Raw genomic sequence first — 26778 nt, forward strand, 5'->3', positions numbered from 1 at the left:
CCCAGAATGAAATAAAGATCAAATTTAATTACCACCTTCCCTACTGAATCAAATATTTATTAAATTTATCATAGCAGGTGAATACAGTGTATAGTTTGAGTGGGTGTGTAAAATACAGTTGATACTCTCCATATGGACATCTCATCACTTATTATAAATATTGATAGATTAATAATCCATAGGTTTGAAAGAAACCATATGACCCATATAGTATTTACTATTCAATTCATGAACTACAGTATGGCAGGTGCTCATAGTCACACAAGAGAGAAAGAGAGAAATGGGCTTTAACATCCACTTGACACAAACTAGGTCATTTCGCGACTAACACATGGTTCAATTTTATTCAATAATTCGCTTGGGCGTAGGGGTCTTTAGCAGTGGGAGGAATATGGAGGACCCGGAGAAAACCCACGAGGTTGGACAGACGGCCCTACTCCTGGTCACGTACAACTGGGGAATCGAAACCACACCAGTTGACTCAATGACAGACCTAATGATACAGCGTGCACGTGCTAAACATTCGACCATCCAACTCCCCGCAACACAAGAAACAGAGAAAAATAGTGTTAACCCTTCGAGTTCCTGAACATTTCACAGATTAACACTGGATTTTGAACCCAAGATTTGAAAATCAAAATGTAAACAACCATGTAGCTGAAAATCTGGCCACTTGTTTTCAAAGGGTTAATAGTCATCCAACAAACAGTTTATTTTGGGACTAGCAAACTCCACCCTGTGTAATTTACAGGTCATTCAAATATTTTTTTCATTGATGCTTTAAAGCTCAACCATGCCAGAATAAAGTTTAAATAAAGAGTTTAAGACCACTAATAGAAAAAAATTCATTTAAAAAAATTATTCAAAACTTATTAAAATAGTACAATTTATTTGTTTTCACTTGTGAAATATACAGATCATTTAAACTCCAACATCCATAATATGATGGTACGCATGTAAGCGATGCCATTTACACGCCTAAGTGAACTTACAATTAGAATTTACTATTTGTATTCAAATAATTTACAGTTTATATTTTATTGTACAGCTGCAGATACTTATATACATGTACAATGTATATTATTAACCTACTTACATCATTGTTTTTTGGGGGGTTTTTAAAATCAATATTCATAATAAAATATATATTTTGCAGCAAAACTGCTTTGATATGAAGAAGACTGCATCAATGTTTTTTTTTTGTTAAAATCAATATTTATATTATAATATATATTTTGCAGCTCAACTGCTTTTAATTGTAACCATCATATAAAATGACCGCTTTTGACCATGGAGAAGACTGCATCAAAGTTTTTTTTGTTAAAATCAATATTTATATTATAATATATTTTGCAGCTCAACTGCTTTTAATTGTAACCATCATAAATGACAATCCAGGATAATGCAGACAGCCATGCAATGCGCAAGGGAAATTTTGCCTGGAAATTGGAAAAACTGTTATTTTAACCTCATATTTAGAATCTCTCTTCTGGACAAAACACAAATTCCTGATTCCCAGACAAAGGAGTATTTCATGAACAGCTACATGTAAAATTTTCCAATTCAACTTAATTCCCACAGAAGCAGCACATAACTTGACTGTGTAAAAACACGTGTGAACCCTGCTCATGTTATTGAGCATGTATAATATAACACTTAACACAAAACATAAAACACATGTTTAATATATTTAATAACATCACAATATACTTTTATACCATGATGGACAAGGGAAATAAACTTCTCATTCTAACTCTACTTCCTTCTTTCAAAATATATCCCCCTTCTCCATAGATAACCAAGTATGGAAACACTACCCGCAACAATGAGAAAATAATTTTCCTCTCATTCCTTCGTCAATCGAGTAAAATATCATCTGTATGAATGAAATGAAATGGGGTTTAATGTCCTACTGTTCTGCTCCGACTGGGCTAATAAAGACAGGGACGGAGAAGGGAACCTACAAGTATGGTAGCAAGCACAGGGGGGATTAAAGAGGTGAATGTTCTCACTCAGTTTGGGTGGCAATTTTAATGTTTAATAATAACATACATCACAATTTACTTAGTACTTAGACCGCTGTCGCCAAAAACAAAAAATTAACTGTATTTACAGTTACTTGACCCCGACCACCAAATATTTGGCCGGTCTGGAATGGGGGGGCGCAGTGGCTCAGTGAGTGAGGCCTGGTTCCCTCATGTTAGTGGTGCATGACTGAGGGATGGAAAGGACAGCATCTAGTTTTTTGGATGGATGAAAAATGAGGTCCTGTGTGCAGTAACATGTTGGCATACATGTAAAAGAACCCTCGACAGTTGCTGTCCGTGCAAAATTTCACTCATAGTACATTATACAGTGTATGCCCAGTGACACATTCCCAATTGGCCTATGGCCCACTGAAACCAATTTCTCATGCAGAGTGCCTGCGTACATTTTAATAAATTTCAACATTTCTATTAAACATTTAGGGGCTCACTGGTGAGTTTGGCCTAGGTGCCACAAGTAGGTAAATCAGTCTCTGTGTATGCCAATCTTCAGTAGCCTGGTTGGTGCAGAAAAGAAGTAACCTAAATCCCATTTCATTCATTCATCTGGACATCACACCTTCTCTCGTTCTGGTATGTTTATCAGATGAAAATATTCCTAGCAAGATATCAATCAACACAGTCAGTGATATTTGATTATCAATATTGAGACTTGAGAGTAATGTAGTAGAAAAATCGGACCATATTATTTATCTATCTAACCACTAAACTGGTCAACAGGGACTACTAAAGGTCACATGGATCACCTTTAGGGTTCAATCATACTTTATGAATGGTTCAACTCACCAGGCAATGGTAAATTGATCCTCCTAGTTTATATACAGAATACTTCCTGTGTTTGGTATTTCCACTAATTATTTATTTATAAAAGAATAGGAAACTAAAAACAAACATGAATCTGAAAACAAACATGATGATAATAATTTATCTCTGTGTTTTCCAATCCCGGTCATCCCTTTCACCATATTGTAGTTAGCATGGGATTAGAAATCCATCTCGCGTCTTCATTAGCCCAGTCGGAGTAGAACAGTAGGATGTTAAACCCCATTTCATTTCATTTCAAAAATCTATCAAATTGCTATCAGAAATAAAAAGAAATGGGGTTTAAGGTTCTACTCCAACCGGTCTAATGAAGACGGACATATATGCTATACAGTGTGCTATGAGGGAAACATTACTCGGGCAGCAGCATTATGGCCTACTCTTATATCGAAATCCAACTGGCAAGGGATCTTTTACGTGCACACCAATGTATAAACAGGACCTTGGTTTTTTTGTCCCATCTAAACGACTACACAGCTGTCCTTGTCAGGCCCTGCATGATTTGATTGATGTGACCTTTTTTAAGAAATTGATATTTGTGTAATTCTAAAAATACAATACGGTTATTTTATTTTCAACTCTTTCTGTATGAAATGCATCTGAATCTTCATTTATCATATTAAGCTGATCATTTTAATCAAAATTACATAATTACAAAAATATTACAACGATGTCAGACTATTACAACATTTTCATTCATGTGCAACCTTTACTATTTGGAAGAAACGACACAGTTAATGTAAATTACGCTTCCACCCAATTTTGAAATGTGAATAGTAATAGAGTACTGACATTTAGATACGATCATTTTGTAAGCTGATGGATTGTTAAGTTATCGCCCGTGTCAACCGTTAATTACAGGATATGATCAACTAACATCCTTTCATAATGGTTGGTTTAACTTTTAAACAACAAACCGCAAACTACAATCAATGAAATGAAATGGGGGTTTAACATCTTACTGTTCTGCAGCAACCAGGCTAGTGAAGACCAATCAGATTAAAATACAGATCTATATTTCGTTTCGTTTTTTTATACTTTCAATGGCCTCAACTACATGAAGATCTGACAAGTTATAGCCATAGGTCACGTCAGGGGTCAAAAGACCGACTTATGACCTATGACGTCAGACATTTGATTAACCAATCAGCATTGATGTTACTAGTGGATTACCCACAGTTCCGTGCAAAACACGCCTAAAGCTCGCCGTAACAGACTGTTTCATTGGCTTATCCCTGACACCATTCAGAACACAAGTTAAATAACAACTCTTCCAGATCCAAGTGTAGTAAAGACAAGTAAAACGAAATTTTGAACTATAAAAACGAAACGAAATAGGATCTGCGTTTTAACCAGATTGAGTGAAGACAGGAGGGTCGGGTGGCAAAATGGTTAACGCATGCACGTTGCATCATAAGATCTGTCATTGAGTCAAGTGGCTTGGATTCGATTCCATGTTTGTACATGACAAGGTGTAGGGTCGCCTGTCTAACCTCGTGGTGTTTTTTTTCGGGTCCTCCATTTTTTTCAATTCCAACTGACCAGGTTCTTTTATGTGCACACCAGGACCTCAGTTTTTCAAATGACCAAGGTTTCTATTATGTGCACGCTAGGACCTCATACCATCCGAACGATGAGATGATATTCCTGCCCAGGATCTCCTTCCTGTACCACAAACAAATACGACAAGCGGTAACTAAGCTGAAAAATCACGGCCCACATGGTTACTGAACCAGCACCTTATGTACTGAACCACCCAGAGTTACATTGTTGTTCACCAACTAGGTCCTGACAAAATTTATTAAGCGTACACATTATCCTTAGATTGTCTTTAAACAAAGCTGGCAAGGAACAACATGTAGTCGTTCGGATGGAACAACAACCAAGGTCCCATGTACACATTGGCATGCACATAAAAGATCCCTTGGCAGTTGGAATTCGATACACGAGTAGGCCGTTTTGCCTTTGTCCAAGCAAAATTTCCCTCATAGCACACTGTATAACATATCCCCATTTTCATAAGCCCAGTCAAAGCAGAACAGTAGGACGTTAAACCCAATTTCATTTCCTTTAAAGCCCATGGAAATCAAAATTAAAAGCACTAACATGATACTCTATTGGTTTCTCTCTATGCCTTCTGGGCTATTTCCCTTTTTCCTCAAAAAAAAAAAAAAAAACCTATAAAGAAAACTGAAAACGTAGTCTGGAATACATTTTAAATTACAAGGAATCCTGATTTAAATTGTGATGATTCAAACTGAAACCCTAATAAAGACCAATGCTATTAATTCTTAAAGAAAAATAAGGGGATCATATTTGTTTTTTTTAGCGGTACAATTCAATAGTGATAGTCGAGAAGATTGCGAGAACGAGGATGTTCTATAGAATTCAATTCATTTTCATGCTAATCAAAAATCTGAATTAAAAGTAAATGAATTTTTAAAGTTTTTCTTTCTGAAGTTGTTGATACAGAATGAATCACTCAAAACAGATGTTCATTTTCAGATTTATATGAAACACTTCAATAACTTCTCCCCGCCCTGTCTTTCTATTTAAGGCCGCAGCAATTTAATTTGATAAATACATGGTACATAGCCACTTGAAAATTCTGGAAACAAAGCTGTTGAACAGCACAACCAATTTTCAGTTCTTAAGGGCCTTTACAAATACATGTACATAGCCACTTGAATCATATGAAAGATGTGTTGCTTAAGATTTCAAAACTTCAAAATTTTGGAAACAAAGCTCTTGATCAGCACAACCAAGTACTTTTGGTTTGTAAAGATCACATTAAATTCAAGAGCTAAATTTACCAATTGCTGGTCTTTCTTTGGACCTTAAATGTTATCTAAATTATTAATTAGCCATATATTAACATGACAAGACCGTAATCAACTCTCGATGCCATCGGATGCTTGAGATTTTAACTAGAGTCTAAGTCTTGAGTATACCAGTACCGTGGTTACGATAATGAACAATCAATGCACACATTTTGTCAAAACTACAAACAGTGATAACTTGGCTCAGAATAAAATAATTTAAATGAAACTTTCAATGATTGTGTGTCATCTATTACAGCAGAAAAGGTCAGCTCTTTATCTAAATCTCACATAATATAGCTTTAAATTGGCCTTTTGCTTGAAGAATAATTAGAAGGAAATTTTGACAGGTGTTTCCCAAAAAACAGAAAATAAAATTGGTGTGGCCTTATTATAAAACATTATAGTGTGATAGTAACTAGATATGTTCCACAGTGTGTAGGGGTGGACATTACCCTTCAACTTTACATTAAAACTATGTGACAATCCACGCTTAATTATGTTAAAAAGACACTCTTTTGTTGTTGATGAATATAAAAAAAAATAGGTCACATATTCAGCCTAATCCAGGTCACATATTTAGTCTAATCCAAACTATTGTCTTGTATAATAATGAGAAATATGAGGATTAACCAACGGGGCTAGAGAAGATGAGTTTTAAAATTAATGAGAGAGAGAGAGAGAGATGGGGTTTAACTCCACTCCACACAAACTAGGTCATTTCAGGACTAACACATGGTTAAATTTTATTTCAATAATTCGCTTGCGCGTAGGGGTCTTTAGCAGTGGAAGGAAACTGAAAGGTTGGACAAGCAACCCTACTCCTGGTCACATACAACCGGAGAATCGAAACTACGCCAGTTGACTCGATGACAGACCTTTAATGATACAGCACACATGTGCTAACCATTCGGCCATCCACTGCCCCCACGTGGGCCCCACATATAGAATTAATTTTTGCTGTTGACTCTAGATTTAAATACTAATTATTAGAAATCTCATTACAACCCAGGAGGGGGGATGGATGGCCAAATGGTTAGCATGTGCGCGCTGTATCATTGATGTTGTTATCGTACCGTGAAAAGATGGGCTTCTGATATCCAATATTTAAGATGTAATAAACATTTTAACATTGGTACACGAATCGTGTACCATAATGCGCTTCAGCGCCATTTGTAACAAGGGACTCGAAGAACAAGGCTAGATATATTCCACAAGTCATGTCAAATGGTAATGCCACATTCTAGTCTGGAGAGCATGTGCAATAAATACTATCAATGTAGACTGGAATAACCAGACGCTAGAGATTGCCATTCAATTGACACTTCAGGCATATTTCGTCAATCATAACTGATTTGAAATTAAGAGTAAAAACGGAAACGATTGAATGTAAATCAGTTTACATACATGTACATTCATATTACATTATTATGTGCGTTGCTATCCATTTGTGTCAATTTCTAGGTACTAAAAATATTAGCGATTAGCTCCTTTAAATGCCGGTCTATTTGTATTAAAATAAGCTTTTAATTTGTTATATATCTAGAAATATAAACCAATTTTCAAGTCCAGATGCATTAATTTAAATAAAACACAATATATAACAGGTTTGTCCTGTTTCACAAAGTTTCCCCAAGTTTTTTTCTTCTTAAATAATCCAGTTAAATGTCTTGAGTGTGAAGCAAGATGCAAATTCAATTCCCTTTAAACACAGAACTTGATTTTAATAAATTAGAGATCAAGTGAAGACTGCATGCGGAGGTTGATGATAAAAAGAATGAGGGTAAAACTCGCCACAGGGGTAATTAATCTTAATTAAAGTCATTTTTTACGATCTGGAAGGAAACTATAATGTGATAGTTAAAATGTAATTGAGGGTGATAATAGATCATTTCTTTTAAACATCCAGACTCTATTCAATTAGAAACACTAATTATTAGTTTCCTTCCTTGATATTTTTGCATACTTGTCAATGAAATAGGGTTTCTGATACTGGCAATAGTAGAAAAATGCTAATATTTTAGATCATCGTGTTCAACTGATGAAACACGAATGTTGCGTCGAGTAAATGAAGACAGTAATTTATTCAGAAATATTACTGCTCTGAACATCAAGCTGTACATGAATTAAATATGGAAAATTTTCAAAAGGTTTACGTATATTTGTGTTATTTTTGTGGTAACCACATACATAAGAATACGAAATTCTCCATAAATAATTACCAGGAATTATTTTTGGTGAAGTCTGGTTAAAATTAAAGGGAATGGAAGTTTGTATTTAACCTATTGCCCACTGAGCCCTCATTTGACCCAACTCTGGCCGGTTCGTTTCAAAATGGATTAAGAACCCTGGTTTAACATCCTACTTTTCAGCACCAACTGGGCTAATGAAGACAGGCAAGCGCCATGCAGGATGCTATGAGGTAATTTTGACTGGACAGTGGTGTTACAGCCTAATTTTAATTCAGATTCAACTATCAAGGGCTCCTTTACTTTACGTGCATGCCAATATGTACATATACAAACCACACACTAAAAGCCACTAGAGTAGAAGCTGTTCCTTGTCAAGCCCCCGGTCCTACACCACTGATGGTTGAAAAACCCTAAACATAAAAGATTAAATGAATCCGAATAAGATAAATAGAGAGAGAGAGTTTAATGTCCTCGACACAAACTGGGTAATTTTGGGACTGATACATGGTTCAATTTTTATTTCAATAATCTGCTTGCACGTAGGGGTCTTTAACAGTAGGAGGAAACCGAAGGACCTGGAGAAAACCCACAAGGTTGGACAGGCAGATTATATTCATGTGCTGTATTTTTGCCAGGGTTGTGGTGTAACAACCTACATTGCAACGTCAAAAAACAATATACATGTACATCCATTGTTAACCCTTTGCTTATTCTTTTGTCAAATTCAATACCGGTACTTAAAACATACATTATGCAAGAGCTAAATCTGCCTATTGTAGGTCTTTCTTTAGGCCTGAAATGTTATATAAACTATTAATTAGACATTAATTAACGTATCCTGGCCAAATTCAAATCTCGAAGTCAACGCAAGCCTTCGATAATTGTTGGGTTATGATCCGATTTGCTGCATAACTTTCCTTCTCGATTTAATGATTAAATGGATAATCGAGACTATGATTTTTGTCGTACCGACTTAAGTAATGATGACCGAGGCTATGCGGAACTTTCGATCGCTTATTTCTGGGTTCATAGTGGATCAATTTGACTGAAATTTTCAGCAAATTGCCTTTGCATTATCTAGTTTTTAACTATTATAGTGAGAACTGCCAACTTGTTATCTAATCTCCCATAATGTATCTTTAAGTTACATGTACACTGACCAAGAAGAAAAGTAGTTTGTAAAACCCCTTTTCATTTCTTTATTAAGCTGTTGACATAAAAAAACAAATTTAATTCCTTAATCTTGAAACATAATTATATTCAATCACCAAATTTCTGCATTTTCAAATTGTCAAATCAATCCATGTCAGTATGAACAATATGATTAAATTTTTAAAAAAAAATCAATTTTGAAGTGACTAAGATCAAATTTTTTTTGATATTTTCATCATGATAATTGAGGCTAATATTATTGTGCTTGAGTAGGTTACACAATGGCGTCAACTATTAATTTATTAATTGGAATCATTATAACTTTATGAAGTGAACATGATTGCACTTGTTTCTGCTAAATTACATCATTAAGTTTTAATAGAAAAAAGACCTAGAGTGGAATAACTTGATTTATTATACATAAATTATGTAATATGTTTCTAAGTAACAGAATGAGTCATACAGACCGTCTCGGTAGTTATAGGCTGTTTAAAATCTTGTACAAAATTACGAATCATCTACAAATGTATTTAAAAAGAGAGAGCTAGAGAGTCATACAGACAATCTCTCGGCAGTTATAGGCTGGTTAAAATCTTGTACAAAATTACAAATCATCTATTTAAAAAGATAAGAGAGAGTGAGAGAGAGAGAGAGAGAGAGAGTGAGAGAGAGAGAGAGGGATATAGAGTTTAATGTCTAATCAACACAAACTAGATAATTTCGGGACGAACATATGGTTCAATTTTATTTCAACCCACGACTTGGACAAGCGCCTCTACTCCTTGTCATGTACCACTGGGGAATAGAAACCAACAGGCCACTTGACCTTATGATACAATTCGCACACGCTAACCATTCGACCATCCAACCCCCCTAGGTCATTTTGGAACTATACAGTACAAGTTTGTTTCAATAATTCGCTTACGCCTATGGGTCAAAAACAGTAGGATTGTGGGAGCAAAGGCAGAGGACTTGGACAAAACCCACAAGGTTGGGCCCCAAAGATTTTTCAAGCAAATTATTGTCTCGTCGTTTGGACGGCACCAATAAACAAGGTATAACTATTTTGGTGCAGAAAAGTTGGAAATTCAATCCAATTTATTTCATTTATAAATCAGGATTATTTCATTGTTTTTTAAACCAGTAATAAAAAGGCATTGAACTTTTACATAGACTAGACATGTATTCAATAAAAAAAGACTGATTGAGAGAAAATCTATAATATTAATAAATACCATGTCTGGAGACGGTAAGAGTAATTAATATTCTATAAATATCAAGTCTCTGATTATTTTAATATCCTGTCTTTTAAAGAATTGCTGATAGAAAGAAATCTTAACAAAAATCATTTAATCAATATATCAAGCAAATTGATTTTGAACAACAATGAATGTTTGACAGCAGAGATCGAGCGAGAGAGTTTCTTGTCCACTGAACACTAGTCATTGGTTTAATACTTGCAGTAGCGGCAGTATAGGACTGAAGTCTGTATCACTACAGGCCCGGGACAGCGCAGTGGATGCTTACGACTAACCCCTGGATCCACACACTTGATTTGATATTGTATATTGTGTCTTGTCCGTAGGTTTGTCTTGTATATTTGTTTTTGTGTGTGGTGCAGTCCCCCTGCACTTACTATATTAGTATGATACTTGCAGTACCAGGAAAGTGGAGATTTAGAGAGAGAGAGAGAGAGGAGAGAGAGGAGAGAGAGAGAGAGAGAGAGAGAGAGATGGGGTTTAATGTCCACTGGACACAAACTAGGTCATTTCATTTTTGACTAGCATATGGTTCAATTTTATTTCAATAATTCGCTTGCGTAGGGGTCCTTAGCAGTGGGAGGAAACCAGAGGACCTTGAGAAACCCACAAGGCTGGACAGGTGACCCTACTCCTTGTCACGTACAACCAGGGGATCGAAACCTTGCCAGTTGACTCAATGACAGACCTTATGATACAGCAAGCACACGCTAACCATTCGGCCACCCCCACCTTGAGATTTAGAAGACCCAGTAAAAACCCATGAGGTTCGGCAGGCTACCCTACACCTTGTCACATCGAAGCCTGGGATTGAAACCACAACACTTGACTTAACAACATGTCTGATGATCTAAAGCACGTGTTAGACCACACGACTAATCCCAGCCCCCAACAGCTTCATTCAGGAAGGGACTGGAATTTGATTGACAGATTTTCAGTTTTCATTCATAAGTGCATCTGACATATCTCCCTCTAGATAAACAACAAAACACAAGGGTCACTCAGCCATTCATTCAAAACTGACCACTGACCATCAGTCCAAAGGCTATTGACAACATGTGGTAACCCCTTGACCACCTACATGTATCATTTCTAATTCTAATCCCCCAAAACCTCAATGACATTAATACTAGCAATATTAGCGACTTTTGAGCAGACATCTTGATCAGTTATCTCTCCTAATTTTTGGTTTCAAAATGTCACTGAATATCCTCCTTTTTTTTTTAGGATGCAAAACTGGTTATATTTTGATTGGTGTAGAAAAAGCACATGCATTAAAATTAACAAGCTATGATGAATGCATATTTTGAAACAATCAAATAGAAAACTCGCATGTCAAGACAGTCGCTTCATATTTCAACATTAAAGTGTCTGATTGATGTTTAATCCCATTCTGCACTGTATCTACTTCATTCCTTGAAAATAGATCTCTGCCGTAAATGGCTGCCATATCCAAACATTAGTATACTGTTTTGTAATGCATTTGTACTCCATTTCACATCTGTCTTGAACACCCAGACTAAATAAACTTTTTCAATTTTTTTAAATGGAAGCAAAATAAATACTCAACAAAATTTTTGAAGTACACTTAGCGGTTTTCAACTAAAATCGTCAATTTAGGACATAAAATGTCAGTCAACTAGCTTATTGTCTGTTCTCAAGCGGAGCTAACTGTAGACAGACAGCCTAAGTTTAGTATGGTTTAATCCCTTACTGAAACTACAATATTGTGAAAGTTGAATCTCAGAAAGGAATATCTGTCCAGCAATGGTTGACTTCCGTTCAGTATTTACAAAGATATGATGAATCAAAAATTATAGTCAACACAAGCCAAAAACATGTGAGTTTCACTGACAGATTTTAATAAGCATCTTTTTAATCCAATTAAATCCAAGCCCGGAGATTATTTACTGACATTGATATTTTTTATTTTGTCATAATAATAAAATGATAAACATATGATAGGAGTACATTTTAAAATAAGTTATTTTATTATCGAAAATATGTTATTTTCCGAACAAAATGCAAAATTACAATCAGAGATGAGGCTTCAAATAAAGCACACAGTATTAACTTAAACAGGGCATTATTCAAGAGTCAAATCTGCCAACTGCAGGTCTTTCTTTAGGCCTTAAATGTTATATAAACTTTTAATTATTTATTAACATGACAAGACCATAATCAACTCTCAATGTCACCAGATGGGTCCGATTTTAAGTAGATTAGAACAGTTTGGCCATTTAATGACTTAATTTAAATAAGGTGGTTACAATCAGTGCACACATCTTGTCAAACCTTCAAAGGCTAATATCTTCAACCAGAATAAAGTAATTTGAATGAAATTTTCAATCTATTCATTTTGCATTATCTATTTTTGAACTATTATATCAAGAACAACCAGCTCTTATCTTACATAAAGTATCTTTAATAAAGATTATTGTCCAATGATAATACATCTCGGGGGCCTATTTCACGAAATTTTAACGAAGAAAAAATCCAAATTTAATAATTTGATTGGATAATATTAAATTAATTTTAGTGCTTATTGAATCAAAACTGAAGTATCTACTAAAATTTGGATTTGATCTTTAGTTAAGATTTCGAGAAACAGAGTCCTGAGCATGTATACTGCATTCAGACTATTTCACTTTGTACACTTACAACTGCCATGAGTTCGACCAATGTAAACAGGGCAAATTGATGTGTGTAAAGTTGTATAAATAGTGGAGCAGTAGAGGTGAGGGGTGAGGGGTCATCCCAAATCTTTGGGCTAATTAAATTCAGAATTTAATCCTCTCTACTGACAAACTTTACCAATAAGATCATTGATGTGTTGAAACAAGTCTAGACCTATATTAGTTTCGTTGTCTAAGTCAACATGTTTTTATGCAATGCAGAAGCTTATCCATCATGGCTTGCATTCGAAATATTTATAAGTATTACAAACATATATGTAGCCTATCTAGGCTTGCTATTTGGCAATTTGTTAATGAATACAGAAATGTGTTTTTGTATTTCCTGATATATTATAAGCTATTATTAGTCTGCATGTGTTTCTACAGTTGTTTATAAAATACAGAGTGTGTTTTATCCATTAGAACTTATAATCTACCTGTTAACAGAGAGCGAGAAAGTTAACCAACTCGAAGACAAACTAAGTCATTTTGGGATTAACAATTAACATGTACAATTTTATTTCAATAATTCGCTTACACATGGGGGTCTTTAGCAGTGGGAGGAGACCAAAAAGACCTGGAGAAAACATAAGAGGTGGGACAGGCAAGCTCACATCCTGGACAAGTTGGGACCGCTAAACAGGATGAATAATTTATGAAATGCAAAGGCCAGGCAAAACAGAAAGATGAATAATGACATGGTGCAATGTTGGGCAACATCTAGATGTTCATATGATGATGAATTTATATAAGCTCCGACTTGTTTTCAGATCCCACAATTATAAAATGTACTTTTATAATATGTGTCAGAAAAAAATAAATATGATGATGTTGGTTAATAATATGCTTTAATTGTATATATATAGGCTACACCTGAAATATTTTGCCCATCTTCCATGTACAGGTGTACACAGGACCCACATCTTAACACAGTGGTCTAAAGCTTGTTGTATTAAAAGCTTGGCTCTTCTAGTTTCTCTTATTAATAATCCAGTTTTATTTCAATTCAATATCACCTAATAATACTGGCATGCCTAATGTACATCATATTCATAATGTCAGGCCTATCTTTTGGGACAAACTATCTAGATCCCAGCCAAGCGTGACAAGCGTCGTCTGCTTCATAATTAATACAAATAACAACATAAAAGCCTATTCAGCCTAGATCTAATTATTTTCCAATAAGATAAGTATTACAACAATGATTAACAGGTTGTCGAAGTCAAAAATGAAAAAGACCGAATGTCTGCACACAAACCACACAGTCTTACATATGATAAATGGCGACTTGCTAATTCTAACTAACAGCTAGAGAAGCTTTCTATCGATCCGTGCCATTACAAACCATGGAACCATTCTGATGATCCCGATTCCTATTCCTGGCAATTCTGATTCCTGGCAATCACGCTATTATAGAAACATGTGGAGCCGTCTGCAGGCTTTCCACCTTGCTTTGCTTGTATTTTTTTATTTTATTTTCAAACAGATTAACGATGCACCGGCATTCTCTGGTTCAAATACATTACACATACAAAAATATCAGCGAACGTTACATACCTTATTGTGAAACAATTTAACAGTACTTCCCTTCGTAGGTTAAAATTATCCACACATTCACCTTACCAATTTCTAAATGTCAACCCGTTCTCTGCTAATGCTTCGCATATATATTGCACCACGTGACCGTTACCATCCAATGGATCTGTGGTATTTTGACAACTAGCGCGCGCCATGGATCGATCATTTCGCAGCGGTGTGTGTCTACTTTCAATTTCGTGTTCTTTTTTTTATCCTACAGCTGTCAAATAAAGAGAAGAAGCGAGTTTGTCACCATGAAATTGATCAGGTGCTAATTAGTAATTTTACATAGAGGACGGATTTCATTAATACATAATTGTATTTTAAGATGGCTATTGAAATTTTACTTGTGGAGTGTGAAATGGACGACTTATTATAAGTTATATTTCGGCACCTACATGTACCTGACTAAAGAAGACTGGCAGTGTGCTATGACTGAGGGAAATTTTGCCCAGGCAGCGGCGTTACGGCCTACCGTTATTACGAATGCCAACTGTCATGGGTTCTTAAAATTACGTTCACACCAACGTGTAAACGACAACTCGATTTTTCGTCCCACCCGAACAACTAGACTGTTCCTTGCCAGGCTCCCCGTCCTGCACCTCTGACAAATCCCACTGGAAAATCCCGGGGAACTTTCTTGGCCAATACCGTTAGCGAACCCGAGACCTCCTTTGTTAGCGGGTCAGACCCAAATTACTCACTGAGTCCCCACGATAGGCTACCCCTTTACCTATGAACTATGGCAAAAAAATTTGATGGGGCAGTGGCGAAAATCTACTGTTAGATCACTTAGATTTATTTATTGAATAGTCGATGCAGGTGTTTTTGAAAAAAAAATATATTCCCGTATGTAACAAAGATGATTATGGATAATTAATACCCCTAAATAAATAAACACGGTATAAAATTAGAGATTTTGATCTTTTAGTTATCAGAGTGTATATTATACAGTCACGTGAAATAAATTAACTCTCAAAGGTGTCATTTCGGTCGCTTTTATCTCAGTTGGTAATGCTCCAATAGGAAACTTTCAGGTTGATTAAATTTTGGTGAGCATCACAGATCTTACAAGAATGGTCGACTAATTGAGAATTCTCAGTACCAGACTGAATAAATGGCGAAATTAATTATTGAGAACTGACCTTTGGTCTCATAATCAATGATAGGCTGTATATTTCTATGTTTAGAAAATGCGTCATTAGCCTAGTAGGCTATTTGTACTGTTTGTGAACAACACCTGATGTGGCATTGTGTCTCTCTGCACAACTTAATCCTCCAGCATGCGTCAAAACCAGAAGTGTTAATTTGACAAACATTTCAATTATAAGAATGTATCTTCTCATGTTCCCTTCCCGGGGGGTTGGATGGCGGAATGGTTAGCGCGTGCGCGTTATGTCATAAGATTTGTCATTGAGTCAAATGGCGTGGTGTCGCCTGAACAGCCTCGTGGGGTTTTTTCTGAGTAGTCCGGTTTCCTCCCACTGCTAAAGACCCCTACGCGCAAGTGAATTATTGAAATAAAAATGAACCGTATGTTAGTCCCGAAATGACCTGGTTTGTGTTGAGTGGACGTTACCCCTCTCTCTCTCTCCCCTTCCTTTTGCCTATTAATCTCTCTCTCTCTCTCAGATCTCTCTCTCTGTTCCCTTCCTGTAGGCTACTAATGTTTCGTACCGTGGGCATAACAAATGCGCAGGCACCTGTAACTGTCGGATTTTTGATATTCGGATACTTTTGTCACTTTTTATTTTTTAATGTTATGATATTCGTTCATTTTGTAATTGTGGTTTGTCTGCGTGATATTTTTTTTTTTTTTTTTAATTGTTTCTTGTGCCACACAAGAAGGGAATTGAACTCCAATAAATACAATGCCAGGCAACGAAGTAAGCAATAGTGGCAACGCAGATCAGTTTCACCCAGATCCAAAGATCCTGCAATGTCGTTATTTTTAAAAAAATCAATGGGGTTTCTTCGTCTCATAGATATAACAAATGCATAGCAGATTCGACAAGAATTTACACAATAAATTGTGAAAGACTACGGGCGGTCGGATACACGCCGAGGTGACGGCAATATCGGACCACATTTCATTGTTCTGGTATAAAAAGACACGTGGAAACAAATCAAAGTGGTTTCTCTTACCAAAATAGAACTCATTGGAATTTTAGTGGCGGGAAATAGACACGTGGTTATATTGGGTATTGGAAGATTTGTTTATAATTTAAACAATAGAAAAGGAAATTGGCACCAGATTATCACTGGCATTCAAATATTGAACCCTTTGACCTTGTGGGTCAGCCTTTCGGCATTCGGCATGGCTTCCCGTCCAAACAATTTAATGATGATAATGATAGCAGCGTTTGATTGTTTGATGTGCACCGGGCTGATTGGTCGAGAAATAATAGGACGTGTTCTAGTCATAAGTATTTTGAACTGAAAATAGATAATGAGTCGATTACATTTGCACCTCTTATCATCTTTGACATTCCATCTAATGGTCGACCGATTTTTTGGGTACATCCGTGTTCTGTTTATTTGTGTTTAAAATCTTCGATAGGCCTACTTTAGTGTTAATTTGTTTTGCAAGTTTTCGGTAGGCCTTTCTTTAGTATTACAATCTTATATAGGCCTACTTATTGTTTATCAATGCATCAGAAAAGAAGTAAGAGTTTATTCTCCCAAATAAAATGGCGTTTAGCGTCCTACTGTTCTGCTCCGAGCTGGGCTAATTAAGACGGGCATGCGCCATATACAGTGTGCTATGAGGGAAATTTTGCCCAGACAGCGGCACTACGGCCTACTCTTATATCGAATTCCAACCGTCTTGGGATCTTTTACGTGCACGTCAATGTGTACACGGGGCCTCGGTTTTTCGTCCCATCCAAATGACTAGACAGCTGTCCTTGTCAGACCCTCCGTCCTGCATCACTGACAAGGGGGGACCACGCCGGAAAATCTGGATGAACTTTCTCGGCCAATGCAGGGATCGAACACCCGACCTCCAGGCTAGCGAGCCAGCGTCTTACCCACTTAGCCACCGTGATCCCCAAGAATTAATATCAGAAAAGAAGTAAGAGTTTATTCTCCCAGTCTAAGAATTAAAGCCATGGGGGTTTAAAACCTTTAGAATATGTATATAATATGCCTTAATTACGGAGGAAACTGAGGCCTCGACGCGTATGTTATAGAAAGAGAGTACAAGAACTTGCTCATTTTTAACCTCGTGGTCCTCTGGTTTCCCGCCACTGCTAAAGACCCCTGCTCATTTTGATTAAAGAATATTTTTGAAAATTCCAAAAATGTATGATAAATCTAACAACAATAAAAATAGCTCAATTCTTCAAGAAGTGCCATAAATTAATTGGGGGGGGGGGGGGATGGTTAGCACATTATTCTACGATAAGATGATTTATTCAACAGGGATATCAGTTTAAAACAGTTTCAATTCCTTTCAGAATTTACCAACGTTTGATTTATTGAACATTTTGCAACATTCGACATTCACGGCAGACGATATAATCAAGCCAGCACCACCTGTAAGTTTTGGGTAAAGTCTTCTTTTAATTCAATTGATTATCTGCATGCAATATGTTCCGGGAGAGGTGGAATGGCCGAATGGTTAGCGCGTGCGCATTGAGTCAACTAGCGTGGTTTCGAATCCCCGATTGTACGTGACAAGGAGTAGGGTCGCCTGTTCAACCTCGTGGGTTTTCTCCGGTTCCTCCGGTTTTCTCCCACTGCCAAAGACCCTTACGCGCAAGCGAATTATTGAAATAAAATTTTTAAAAAACCCATATGTTAGTCCCGAAATGACCTAGTTTGTGTCGCGTGGACGTTAAATCCCATCTCTCTCTCTCTCTCTCTCTCTCTCTCTCTCTCTCTCTCTCATAAATTAATTACAATAAATGCGCATACGGGAATCAGATTATATCATACGTTTGAAATTTGTTACACTACCACCATTCTGGACGCAGAAAACTATCTACTTTAATAATAGGTCTCAGCCCTGAATGGCCGCCATATTGAACAATATTGTGTACAAACAAAAGTATGTGGTTCTAATCTGTTTCATACACACAAAGACAAAATAAACATTTTCAATTTAATTATATATCAAATGGAAGCGGAATAAATACTTCTCAAAATTCTCGAAGTATACTTACTGTTTTCAACTATAGCTTCGTGTCAAAATCTGATTAAAACACAGATCCTATTTCATTTCGTTTTTATAGTTCAAAATATCGTTTTACTTGCCTTTACTACGCTAGGATCTGGAAGGGTTGTTATGTAAACTACGTTTGGGTTTATGTGAGGGACTAGCCATATGAAACAGTCTGTTGCGACAAGTATTCCACTAGAAACATTAACGCTGATTGGTTAATCAAAAGTCTGACGACATGGGGTCAAAAGCCTCCCACTACAACCGGGCTGATCTTCATTTAGTGGAGGCCAACGAAAGTATAAAAAAACCGAAACGAAATATAGATCTGTATTTTAATCAGATTGGCTTTATGTCTGTTCTCAAGCCGGGCTATTTTGCAGACAGACAGTGTAAGTTTCGTATATGTGCGCATTTAGCACTCGGAAAACCTCGGCAGATTCCAGTACCCTACATCTAACTGTAGGGTACCGGAATTTGTCGAGGTTTGCCGAGTGCGCATTTAGATCTATTCTGACTTCCATATTTAATTACACCTTCAAAATACGTTATTGGACCTTCAACATTTTCCATCTAGGTAATAATATGCCTGACATCAGTTGGCATTTCAGCAAGCTGAACAAATTACAACATGTGTTTGAAAGACACCACAACTGTCTTTCATTTCTAAATCAGTGCACCCAACCATATATTTACATAAAGTACATTTCTATAATTAGGCTTAACATGGTTTGAGTAAAACTGCAGGGAGTTATGGTGACTCGGTGGGTACCTTGCTGGTTCAATCCTGGGGTTAGTCGAAAGTGTTTCTCGGGATTTACCGATCTAGATTCACCTTGTTATTGGTCCCAGTTTTTCAGATGGGTCTAGTTTTTCGGATGGGACGAAGAAGGAATAAGTCCCCCCCCCCTCCTCCATCCATGTCAGTTGGAAATTGAAACAACCTTAGGCCATAGCGCCGATGCCTGGGCAAAATGTCGCTCAAAGCACGCTGCATCGCGTATCCCCATCTTCATTATCCCGGTTAGTGAAGACACGTAGGATGTTAAACCTCATTTCATTTTATATTATTTCATTTTTGTACTGTCTGCCAACTTTCTAAAATATTACTTTATCTTAAAGACCTGAGAGTGTCATCAAGAGAGAGAAATGGGATTTAACGTCCACTCGACACAAACTAGGTCATTTCGGGACTAACACATGGTTTAATTTTATTTCAATAATTCGCCTGCGCGTAGGGGTCTTTAGTAGTGGGAGGAAACCGGAGGACCCGGAGAAAACCCACGAGGTTGGACAGGCGACCATACTCCTTGCCATGCCGGGGATTCGAAACCACGCCAGTTGACTCAATGACAGACTTTATGGTACAGCGCGCACGTGCTAACCATTCAGCCACCCAACCCCCGAGAGTGTCATCAATATCATCAATATGGATTGTTTGTATATAAACAGAAGTTATATAATATACTATAGCGATGTCAAGTGTTATATAGGAAGAGTTTATTTAGGTATAAGTAGGTAATAAGAGACACTCAAGTGGATTTTTATCAACAATATCTGATTGAATAAGATTTTAGATCGAAACCACGCCACTTGACTTGGCCGAGAAAGTTCAACGTTGTGTGCTCACTTATCAGGTTGGATGGCTTGACAAGGGACAGCGTCTAGTCGTTCGGATGAGGCGACAAACCGAAGTCTCGGATAAATCACTTGACGGTTGGAATTCGACACAAGGGTACGCCGTAACAAAATTTCCCCCATAGCACACTACATGGCGCATGCTCGTCTCTATTATTAACCCGGCGTGGTTCCCCCTTGTATGTGATGCAGGACAGAGGGCCTGACAAGGACAGCTGTCTAGTTGTTCGGATGGGACAAAAAACCAAGGTTCCATGTACACATTGGCGTGCACGTAAAAGATCTCTTGACAGTTGGAATTCGATATAAGAGTAGGCCGTAGTGCCGCTATCCGGGCAAAATTTCCCTCATAGCACACTGTATGGCGCATGCACGTCTTCATTAGCCCAGTTTGGAGCAAAACAGTAGGACGTTAAACCCCATTTCATTTCATTTCATTATTTAACCCCATTTTATTTGACTAATTAATCTATTATAGGCCGATGTGTGAATATGATTTTCAATAACAGAGAAATGTTTACTCAAGTTACGTTGCCTGGCAACATTATTTCACCTTTTTGATTTGCAGGAAGCGTGTGATAATAGACTGGCAAATTATATAGCATACATTGTCAACAAGTCTATTAATTGTGCTGTAGTATATATTTATATAACACACATTGTAAACAAGTCTATTAATTGTGCTGTATAGTATATATTTATATAGCAAGGAGCGGAAATGGTGAGATTTGTTTAGAACTATCAATTATCTGTTGCACAGACATGTTTTTCAACATCTCCTGAAATTATATTGTTCAATATTTACTGTATAGGTGGGAAGTCGTGTGGTGTAACGCGTGCGCTTTAGATCATAAGATCTGTCGTTGGGTCAAATGGCGTGGTATCGATCACAAACTTGTACGTGAGAACCTCGTGGGTTTTCTCGGGGTCCTCCGGTTGTCTCCCACTGCTAGAGACCCTTACGCGAATTATTGAAATAACATTGAATCGTACGTGCTAAATGATAAGGCCAGCTCAATTTTTCGTCATAGATGACGAGCGTACGTAACTAACGTACGAAAATTAAATGGTAGCTGGCTTTTTTTTTTCGCACGCCCAGTAATCCCAGCCAGAATTTGGCTATTTTTTTAAAATTGCGTTAAAGTTTTAAATTTTTGTTTAGAACTGAAATAAATTAACTTTTAGTCAATCCCCACGCTAAAAACATTAACAGAATTGATTGTGTATATCTGAAATAGACACGACCGAAGCACAAAATAGTGCCAATATTCCGACGTCAAATCTAGAGTTGTAGATGTTATTTTTGTGAAAAATCATTGGAAGAAGCAATAAGACGTTCTGTACGGATTGTACTGTCCTAAAGGCTGCAAGAAGGCTATTGTTTACAATGTAACGTTGTGTCTTGTAATGTTGATAATGATCATAATGATGGTGTTTACATTTGTTTCTTGGTGTGACCTCATGACCTGTGACGTTTAGATAACGTGGCTATCATGGCTATTCACTGTGTCAGAGTCACTTCTCTGCAGGTAGGGTGAGTCTGTCGTTCAGATTGAGATGACGAGATGTAAACAGGGCCAGCGCTAATCCCAACCCTAACCCTAGACTTAGCCCCAATGCTTACCGAAACACCTACAATCTCGCCAACAATCACGTGCCCTAACCTTATTTACATCTCAGCGACCTTGACAAAAACTCAGTTGGCCTTAACACATAGTTGGCCCCTGCAGAGAAGTGAAAAGTTAGCTACCATTTAATTTTCGTACGTAAATAGTTATGTACGATATCGAGGTTCAAGAAAATTGTGTCAGTGCAGCGGCAACCTCGTTGAATATTTTTGTGTAAAACCTCTACTTTCAGACCCCAGGTTTTTAAATTACAGGAAATATAGATAACTCGATCTCGTTGTTCTTGGCTTCAAATGCACCCGTGAGCACCATGGTTTCCCGTGCAAAAAAAAAACTTTTAAGAACAATAAAGTTCTTTGTATTGACGTTGAACAATAATTCCATTATATCCAATCGACTCAAATACGTCTCCTACGTGTTCATATAATTGTGTATGACGGAAATGAAATGAAATGAAATGGGGTTTAACGTCCTACTGTTCTGCTCCTAACCTGGGCTACGCCATACAGTGTGCTATGAGGGAAATGTTGCCCGGGCAGCGGCGCTACGGCCTACTCTTATATCGAATTCCATCTGCCAAGGGATATTTTACGTGCACGCCAATGTGTACACGGGACCTCGGTTTTTCGTACCATCCGAACGACTAGACAGCTGTCCTTGTCAGGCCTTCCATCCTGCATCACTGACAAGGGGGAACCACGCCGGAAAATCTGGATTAACTTTCTCGGCCAATGCAGGGATCGAACACCCTACCTCCAGGCTAGCGAGCCAGCGTCTTACCCACTTAGCCACGTGATCCCCTTGTATGACGGTAATGACCGACCGTTTTATTCAGTTAAACGGCGGGTCAGAGAGCACTATGGTCTCCCGACTCCATGTTTTGTCCGCCTTCTTTAGCTTAGATGGAGCAGAAAAGTGGTATGTCAAACCATAGCCACAGCCCCCCATAATTTTTCGGGCAATGTATTTCTGGCTGGTTTTCGGGCACAGACATCAGAGAATGAGACGATATATCAAAGAAATATATTGGTTTAATTGTTAAACGAAATCGCTCGCGGTTTACGTTTTCAATACTATAATACTTAAGACCTCGCGCAATAACATTTGTGGAAAACTCGTTTTAGTGAAAGATTGATTCATTCTGAAAATTCGGGTGAAAACGAAAATTTTCGGGCAAATAGCTTCCGCCTCCCCCCCCCCCGGCTCCTACGCTATGCGTCAAACCACGCTTCACCTACCAGGGTTAGGATTTGTGTTAAAAAAAACCTGTGTCCGATCGTCCTATATCCTACGAGATTTTGAACAATACTGTAATCTGTCAATTATCAGAAACCCTCCAACCATTTCCAAGATAACGGTGAATGTGTGCAATATAATGGAATGTATCCCTAATCCCCCTTTTTTATCTTTTCGAAGGTAATTTATCAGTATATTATGTGTGACAATTTGTCGAGGTTAAGATTTAACAATACAATCAGTGTAGCATGGTAAGATGAATGGCGCTGTTCAACGGATGTATTCAATTGTCATAGTCACTGATATCCACTGGCACTTTTTATTTGAACAGCCAACTTGCCACAGATCCATACAAAATATATTATAGCCTACAGATGATGTACTAAAAGGACGATCGAGCCTCTATTGTTGAAAAATGTGTCTATTATTTTCTTTCGGGTCAGGGAAATATGGTATCTGTCGTTCTCATGGATGGAGTTAGGGGTTTATAACTATAGGCAACCAATGAATGTACCTTCGGCATTTCTCCATGGGGTTTGTTGATGTCCTTGATCATTTGATTGAATGCCCCCAATACTCAAGTATAGAAATAAAATGAAATATATGGGGTTTAGCGTCCTACTGTTCTGCTCCGACTGGGCTATTTGAGATGGGCATACGCCATGCAGTGTGCTATATATGGGGGGAAATTTTGCCAGGACGACGGCACTACGGCCTACTCTTCTATCGAATTCCAACTGTCAAGGGATCTTTTACGTGCACGCCAATATGTACACGGGACCTCGGTTATTCGTCACGTTCGAATGACTAGGCAGCTGTCCTTGTAAGGCCCTCAGTACTGCACCGCTGACAATGGGAAACCACGCCAGAAACTCAAGTACAGGGCCAAGTTATACTGAGAATGTGACAAGAAGACATTTTAAAATTTAAAAACAGATGAAATAAACTCTTTATTCAAATTCAGCTTGCACAACAGAAACAATTTCAAATATAAACAAACCCCTTAATTTGCTTTAAATCCTCTCAACCCCACCCCACCCCCACTGCGACCCTAAAATGGATGCCATCTGCTCAAAGCCCCGCCACCTCGACCCTATACCTATTCTATACTGGGAACATCAACCACCGCCTCCCGCAATAGTGTTACTCTCCATAGCCATTCTGGCAATCAGCAGAAAGGGTGAATTTCACTTTATAGGGAATCGATACACTCATTCTTATTAGAACCCCTACATTTCGCAGGTGCATAAGGTCCTATGTATGCATCCTTCAAGAATTACACAGTAAGACTGTAACGACATTGACAAACAATTGAGGATGCAATAGTGCCGTTGTTTTTAAATAAGGATATTTGATTATTTATAATAAATCTATTTTTAGCAGATTTTCTTAACAACTTGTTAATTTTTATCATTCTGTTTCCTCTTATCACAGTATATGTCAGTTTTAGTGTTCTGGTCTAAAAATATGTAAAAAATACTATTTTTGGCAGATTGTGTGAAATGGCACCTTATTGCACTCGCATCCTCAATTATTTTTGACGTAAACTCACAAGGGCAAGAGTTGAAATCCCATCCCTTTCCTATTAATCTCGTATTATCGTTTTCCAACAGTCGGAGTCCAACATCAAAGCACTACACATCCCACTCATGTAACTCATCTATTGAAAACAATTTGCTGTTAGTTGAAACTTCTGCCTCTAAAAGACCAGATGGCAGAAAATCATGACCCAGAATAAATAGTTTGTTAGTTTAAGGTGCTCTCACAGAACCAATGCGCGTGCACCGCCATTCCCAGTCGCGTGCATTTGTCACGTACCCCCCTGATGTCACATTGTTTCGTATTTGAAATCCAATACTCTAAAGACCTAAAAATCTCTGTTGTTTGTGAGTTAAAGGTAATTGATGCCCGCCATTTTGAATTGTTCTTTATGGTCAACGATTTGTTTGAATAAATAACAAGGCCTCGAAGTGAAATGGAAAATTCAATTATAAACGAGGCTATCGGTTATGGAAATAGAGCTTTGTAAGACAAGTTAATCATTTATTTGATGGCTTAACGATGGAGGGGTTTAAGTTGTTTAAATTTTGGCTTAGGATTAACGGTTTTGTATTTTTCGATATCCGGTTATGATATAGTATACCACGTTAGGTCTATATACATAGACTTCAGTATATGAGATCTACGATATCCTTTTGATAGATTGTTCGTTCCTATTGAAATGACTGTTTACTTGGATTAATTGTCGATAAATCAGTGATTTACTGAACAGTCAAATGTGTGTATGTGTATGTGAAGTAGCTTTATTTAACGTCCGCTTCCACCGAGGTGATATCGCAGACAAGAACAGTCAAACTATTTGACTGTATTTTATTATGTTTCCGAACAGGTCGCGTCCATGGTAATAGTGTGAACCGGTCTTACTAGTGCCCAAAGTGACCGACAATGAAAGATATGTTACAGATAAGCTTATTCTACACATCATACCCCCCCCCTCCACACACACGCCTTACTCTGGACACGCGCTTGTGATCTTTGCACGGTTGCTGTTGCTGTCATAAATGTATCATAACGCAGCCCACCACCACCACCACCACCCCATCGCAAAAAGCTCAAAGTTTAGGTTTACGTTTCAGAAATCCGATTACAAAAGCTCAGCATTTAATGTAACGGCTAAATTTAACAGATTGCAGAGAGAGAGAGAGAGAGAGAGAGAGAGAGAGGGTAACATGGATCAATTTTACTCCAAAGGGGTCCTTAGCTGTGGGAGGGCACTTAGCTCTTGGAGGAAACGGGAGGACCCGGAGAAAACCCACGAGGTTGGACAGACGGCCCTAATCCTTGTCAAGTACAATCGGGAAATCGAAGCCACGCCAGTTGACTCAATGCGCACGCGCTAACCATTCGGCCATTCCACCTCTCCTGGAACATATTGCATGCAGATAATCACCCGACTTACAGTCAATTATATTAAAAGAAGACTTGATTATATCGTCTGCCGTGAATGTCGAATTTTGCAAAATGTTCAATAAATCAAACGTTGGTAAATGGTGAAAGGAATTGAAACTGTTTTCAACTGATATCCCTGTAGAATAAATTATCTTATCGTAGAATAATGTGATTTGAATTGTCCTTCAAATTTATAAGATTGATCTAAAATTCTTAAACCTAACCCTAACTCTAGCGAAATAAATGTCCATCACGCACATGGAAGCTTTCAATCCAGGGACAGTCGAGATAACTCCAAGATATATATATATATATATATATATATATATATATAGAGAGAGAGAGAGAGAGAGAGAATCTCCTATCAGTCTTTTTTGATATAAAATAAGACGAGTAGGAGATTTTATTTATCACCCAATCCCTTCTTACATGCACAAATAAATAAATATAATTCTTTGCTATAGATTTCACTTTTACTGAACCTGATTACATTACGGCTTAGTGATACATCATCTTTTTTGCAGCAATTCAAAGTCCTTTATATTGACCCAGTGTTTCCATCAAGGCCAATTAAATAAAAATAGTTCCTTTTTAATAAGAAAGAAATTACTTTTAATAAGAAA

At 37.4% G+C, this 26778-nt stretch overlaps 1 protein-coding gene across 3 annotated transcripts in view; it reads right to left on the bottom strand.

Moving 5' to 3' along the window:
• LOC126827188 (neuroglian) overlaps positions 1–14619 on the bottom strand; it is a 91651-nt gene extending 77032 nt beyond the window's left edge. For all 3 annotated transcript variants that reach the window (XM_056102374.1, XM_056102373.1, XM_056102372.1), the window contains exon 1: positions 14522–14619. The gene's annotated coding sequence lies outside the window, so the exon portion shown is untranslated. The remainder of the gene's footprint in view (positions 1–14521) is intronic.
• Positions 14620–26778: the final 12159 nt, after the last annotated feature.

The sequence above is a fragment of the Patella vulgata genome, chromosome 7 (assembly GCF_932274485.2).
Source record: "Patella vulgata chromosome 7, xgPatVulg1.2, whole genome shotgun sequence".
Taxonomy (NCBI): domain Eukaryota; kingdom Metazoa; phylum Mollusca; class Gastropoda; family Patellidae; genus Patella; species Patella vulgata.